This window comes from Pediculus humanus, genomic scaffold (genome assembly GCF_000006295.1).
Source record: "Pediculus humanus corporis 1103172107692 genomic scaffold, whole genome shotgun sequence".
Taxonomy (NCBI): Eukaryota; Metazoa; Arthropoda; class Insecta; order Psocodea; family Pediculidae; genus Pediculus; species Pediculus humanus.
In genome coordinates, this window is record NW_002987299.1 from 7836 (window position 1) to 14248 (window position 6413).

Here is a 6413-nt window from a genome sequence, read left to right on the forward strand (position 1 = left end):
ATCAATTTCCACCCCCGTGATCATTCGAGTGGTTATTTTCAATGGAAATGAGAGTCTAAACAGTTTCAATAAATCTCATTCACACTTACCTACTACTATTAAACACATTATTATTATTATTATTATTATTATTATTATTATTATTATTATTTTCTCCCTGTTTACTCTTATCATATTATGAAAATGGTCGGTCGCGTCTTTTCTACCCCTAACACACAATTAAAAAAAAGGAAAAAAAAGGAAAAAAGGAAAAATTGTTTTTTTGTGACGATTATTACTTTATTCGATTCCATTTGACAAAACTAATAATAATAATAATAATATTAATAATAAACCATCGTAAATTTTAAACGATTCAAATTTTCCCGGCAAATACAAAAAACTCTATCGATATATCGATCGATCGATCGATCGATCGATGTAAATTTTATTATTATTAATAATAATAATAATTTCAAAGAAAATTTTCTAATTATTTTATGAATGAAAAAATCTTTTGTTCTCGATTACAAACGAACAGTTGTTGTTGTTTGTTGTTTGTTGTTGGTATTTTTAGGGTGTTTAAATCCTTAAAACTTTTCTTTTTTTTTTTACAATCTCATTAAACCAATGAGAAACAAGACAATGAGAAAATAATAATAATAATAAAAATAATGTACAATTATTATTATTATTACTATTGTGATAATAATAATAATAATAATAATAATAATAATAATAATAATAATAATAATAATGATAACGCTAATGATTACGAACGTTTTATTGTAGTTTTTTTTTTTTTATACGTTAAAATTTTTGTTGTTGTTGTTGTTTGTTGGTTTTTGTTTAAAAGAAGAAGAAGTTTGTCGGTGGGGGGGGGGGGGTAAAAATAAATAATTACGGTAGTGTTAGAAATTTTTTTTTTTTTTTTTAAATAAGTCGAACGGATTCTTAAATTCAAACGTGAGAAAAGAAAAAAAAAAATAATACGAACGTCAACGGGGAAAAAAAAAGATGAAAACAAAATGGCGGCGACGATGACGATGACGATGACGACCTGTTATTATTATTTTACTTCTTCCGTTAAAACATAATAATGACTATTATTTAAATATTTAATACGTGGTTTTAATAAAACGGTTACATTCACAAATAATAATAATAATAATAATAAAATGGGCGTTTAATATTTTTGCACAAAACGTTTATTTTATTATTATTATTATTATTATGTTGGGTTTATTATTTGTTTTCACCCTTAGAGGAAAATAAACAAAAACGTTTTGTGTGACGTCAAAAAGTCTTCTTCCTTATTTTCGTGAGAAAATTTTTATTTCTTTATTTGATTTCAAAAGGAAAAATTCGTTAATTTTTTTTAAAAAGTTAATTGATATGTAAAGTTTCAAAAAAAATGTCTCCCCCCCTTCCCTCCTCTCCCTCGGGCGAACCGGAAGTAGGTGTTACAATTTCGTTATTTCCCCCTTTGTGCTTTATTGTTGTTGTTACCTTTTATGTTTACTTTATAAATTTAATGAGCCTTTTCGACATCTTCGAGTGGTAATTTCGGTTAAAAAAAAATTTGTAGGAGTTGAAAAAGGGATAAGAAAGGGAATTGGGCAAAGAGGAGGAGGAGGAGGAGGAGGAGAAGATGGAGAAGAAGAAGAAGACGAAAAAAAAAAATAGATTGTTCGAGAAATTTTCATTCCACTCTGTTGGAGGTGTCATTTGTCTTATCTGAAATCTCTATTATTTCATGTCACATTCACCTACGGCCCTTGTTTCCATGAATTATGTATCAATAATATTTTCAGGTTTGGGGGAAGGGGAGGGGAGGGTAGGGGGACATTATTAGAGGAAAACAGGTATACAACTTATTACAATTTTTTCTCATTCCCTTATTTTAATTATTTATTTATTATCTCATTTTCGCACTGTGTTAACTCGTAATAATTTTTTTTTTTTCTCTTTTAAAGAAGAAGAAAAGAAAAAAAATTTTTTTCTCATTATTGAGTATCTCTCATTAATAGCAAAATTACAGGGAGCAAAAAATGAACGTTTAATTTTTTTTTTTTGTTAGCATGATTTGTGTTTTAAATCGTTTACGTTTGTAACTCCGTGTTTAACTTTTTTTTTTTTTATAGATCAACTTCTTAAAATAAAAACATGATGTTTTTTTTTTTTTTTTTTTTACGACTCGATTTGAATGAATGAATAGATTAATAAAAAACTACTACTACTACTACCACTACTACTACTACTACTGCCACTACTACTACCATAGATAATGAAACATATATATATATTAAATTAATAAAACATTGTTTTATTAATTATGCATTATATCGATCGAGAGTCGATTATACGTTTTAAAATCTCATTTATTTATTTTTTAGGGTGATTTTCCAATATGGCGTCTTTGTTTAAACGTAAAAAAAAAATTTTCACTTTCGAAGAGTGACTTGCAAAAAAAAAAAAGTAAGAAATTTTTTTTAAACGAACATCATCATCATTCTCTCCTCCGCCATTGCCATTTTATTTTATTAATTAATTAATTTTTTTTTATTATTGTAGAATATAATAATAATAATAATAATAAAGGATGGGATAATTATAATTAGTCACTTGTCAATTTAAATTGAGGAAAAAAGTAATTAATAAATAATTGTGACGCGTCGTCGTTGGATGCCCTCCCTCCCCGGAGGAAGGATGGATAAAAGTAGGGGGAACGAAGACGCCATTTTAAAAAGGTAAGAGAAAAAAAAAATGTTTTTTAAAGGGAGAATGTGGTGGGGGGAAGGGGGGGCGGTTTTTAATTTCGAATTTATATCCCCATACATAATGAATACATATGCATAATTTAAAATATAAATGCACGGCTACCACAATTCGAAAAAAAAAAAAAAAATTTTTATCCCACGATTTGAACGACGGGGAAAAAAAAAAAAAAAGTAAATAAAAAACGAGAAAGAAAAAATTTTCTCTTTCTCTCTCTCTCTCGTGGACGAACGTAATTAATTGAGACTGGAGACACGAGACATTATTTAAAATTAAACGTTTACACATAAGTTAAATATTAGTTTTTAACGGTGATGGGTTGGCGCCACGACATGAATTATGTTCAAATCATCGGATAATACATAAATATGGCGACGACGTTCGAAGTCTTTAACATTCCAACGTTATTACAAATTATACTATTTTTTATATTTATTTAAATAACGATACGCGTTTTTTTCTTTTTACTATTTGTTTTATAAGTAATTGTTTTTATTTTATTTTTTGAAAGATTTGAAAATTATCAAAAAAAATTAATAATAACGATGATGATGATGATGATGATGATGATAATAATAAAAACTACTTTTCTCTCGAGAGTAGTCGTGGTAGTAGAAGAAGAAGAAGAAAAAAAATGAAAGTTATGACATAGTATATGCTCTGTCTTGTTTTTTTTTTTTGTTAGTTTCTGTCTTGTTATTTCGTTATTTATTAATTTTTTATTTTTTTTAATTTAATTCACTGGAAATATGAAATACTGGAAATCACGTTTACAACTTAACAAAAAAAAAAAAATTCATTTTGTATTTTTAATTTTTTTCGTTGGGTTATTAACTTTGTTGTTGTTTGTTTATTAGAAAAAGTTGTCTATTGACAATGTTGTTTTTGTTTTTACGAAAGGTATGGGTATTATTATTATTATTATTATTATTACGTTGTCACCTGTTTCTTCCCTGGAAAATGTCAACCCTTTGCAAACAACATATTAAGTACCCGTATAATAAAAAAAAAGAAAAGTTTCGAATTTTTTTTAATGTTTAAGGTTCGTTCGTTAGGGGGATGCGTGAAGGGGGAACGTGGGGGGCGATAGAAAAAACGAAGAAGGAGTTTAAAAAAAAAAAAAAAATTAAAGAAAATGAAACAAAAAAAAAATCGTTTCGTTTATTATGAGATATGCCCAGCGGGGAGCCCCCGACGGGAAGGGTTGGTCTTGCACTCTTTTTTTTTTTTTTTTTTTTTTTTTTTTACAACCTAATAACTTAGAATTCACATTATTCATTTTCATATGGGCCCCATCATTTGCATCCATTAATCAACTTTTCATTCTCGTACGTATATATATAAATTTTTGTTTTAACAAATCTTTACGATAAAATAAGTGATCAAAATCCTTTAAAAAAAAAATACGCGCACGCGCACAAACTTCAATTCGTTTTTAGTTAAAAGAATAATAATAATAATAAATGTTTGTATGAATGAGTAGCAGGGGGTGGGGGTACTTTGGTAGTAGTAGGACCGATCGGTAGCGCCAGAATGATGGCATCATTATTATTTAAATGTATGGTTGATTAAATTTAACAATGGGAACGTCTGCTGAAAATATTTTAAACCAATAAAAGCCCCCCACCCCCCCCCCAAAAAAAAAAAAATAATTTCACGTCGGTCGGTTTGTCTTGGGAAAAAAATTTTCAATCAATGTTAATTAAATTTTAAAATTATGTTACTCCATGAACTTATCGAAGCGAAAATTTCTTTTTTTTTTTTTGGACAAACCTTTCTCGAAAGGTTGCGTTTTACCTTTGAGGTAAAAAAAAAAGGAAAAAAAAATGTCTTCTTTTTTTTTTTCCTTACGGTCAATTAAATTTATTTCGAAATTATTGCATTAAAAAACAGAAACAAAAATCGATCACAAAACTTTTTTTTTTTTTATTTAAATGGGAAACAAACAAAACAAACGAAAACAAACAACAAAGAGTAAATCGGTTTCGTGTCACGAGAATCTCATTTTACAACGTCCCCCTCTCCTCTCCCCATTTTTTTTTTTTTTCACATACGTTTCAAATTAATAAATTTTATTCAAGATTTTTTAAAAATTATTATTATTATTATTTTTAATAAGAGAACAAAAAAAAAAAAAAATAAAACAACGTAATCTTACTCAAAAAAAAAAAAAGTCAAAATAATTAAACACGTAAATAATAATAATAATAATAATAATAATAATAAACGTGGAAAGAGGTTTTGATAATTAATGTTATGAATAAATAAAAACGTGATGGTGGTGGTGGTAGGGGTAGTGGTAGTGGTAGCAGACAACTTTAAGATTATTAAAAAAAATAATAAAAGGACGTTTAACAAACAAACAAACAAACAAACAAACCTTTCTTTCCAGTTTATTTTTTTTTTTTTTCGAAAATAGTCTAGACGTGGGGGGGAGGGAAAATATCACATCAAACCGAAATATTCGATTTATTACCACCATGTTGTAGTAGTAGTAGTAGTAGTATTGAGGATAGAAGTAGTATTTATTTTTCTGGTCAAGTTGGTAGGAATGTTTTTTTTTTTTTTTTGTTTTTTTTCGTTTTTTCTGGATGTTCGAAAATGTTTTAAGTGAGTTATGATCGTCGTCGTCGTCGTTGTCGGGGAACCCCCCGATGAGTAGCACGAGGCTTATTTTATTACAGTCACATATGTGAAATGACCATCAACCATTTAAAACGTATACGCACAGACAATCGAATAGGAAAATTAATAATTATTATTCTTAAATGACTTATTTTTACCCTTACGAATAATTACAAACTCGCGTCTTTTTAAATTTACAAAAAATAAAATCAAAAATCTTAGGAAAATTTTTTCTTTTCTTTTTTTTTGTTTTCCAAACAAATAAATGAACTTTCACTTTCAAATTTCTTTTGTTTCTCGATTGAATTAATATTATTATCATTATCATTTTAATAATACCTGAAAGGTATAACCTTAAAGAAAAAAAATAAAACAAATAGTAAATTTATTTTTATTATTATTAAGTAAAAATAAAAACAATTGTTAAGTGATAGGATTTTAAAAAAAAAAATGTCGATAAGGTACGAGGGGTGAAGGTGGAGGTACTAAGGGGCTAGGGGGTGGGGGGCAGCATCTCTTATCAATCAATAAAAACGGGTTATCAATATCAAATTAAGGTTGACTTATTACCATGATTGATCACCCGATTTTAAATTTAAAACATTCCGTATATAATCTGACACGTTAACTTAAACGAATTTTTTTTTTGTAAACAAAAAAAATGGCGACCGTTTTAATTATTTATTATTTATTTTCTCATGAACATAATTCAAAAATAATAATAATGATAATAATAATAATACTAAAAGTGGGGTCATTCGTTATGTTATAAATTCTTTTATATATATATATTTACGATTGATTGAAATAAGAGTTTGAGTGTGAAAAAAAAAAAAAAAAAAAAAAATTCGTTTTCAAACCGGAAGTTCTTTGTATGAAATTCTTTTTTTTTACATGAATGGAATTGATGATTGACTTGGAAATAAGTTTTTTTTGACGTAAAATAATTTTATTTTGTGTTTAATCGTTTTTAATCGGTAATTACAGTTTTGCGTTGTTGTTTTTTGTTGTATGCGTGCGTCCGTGTGTTT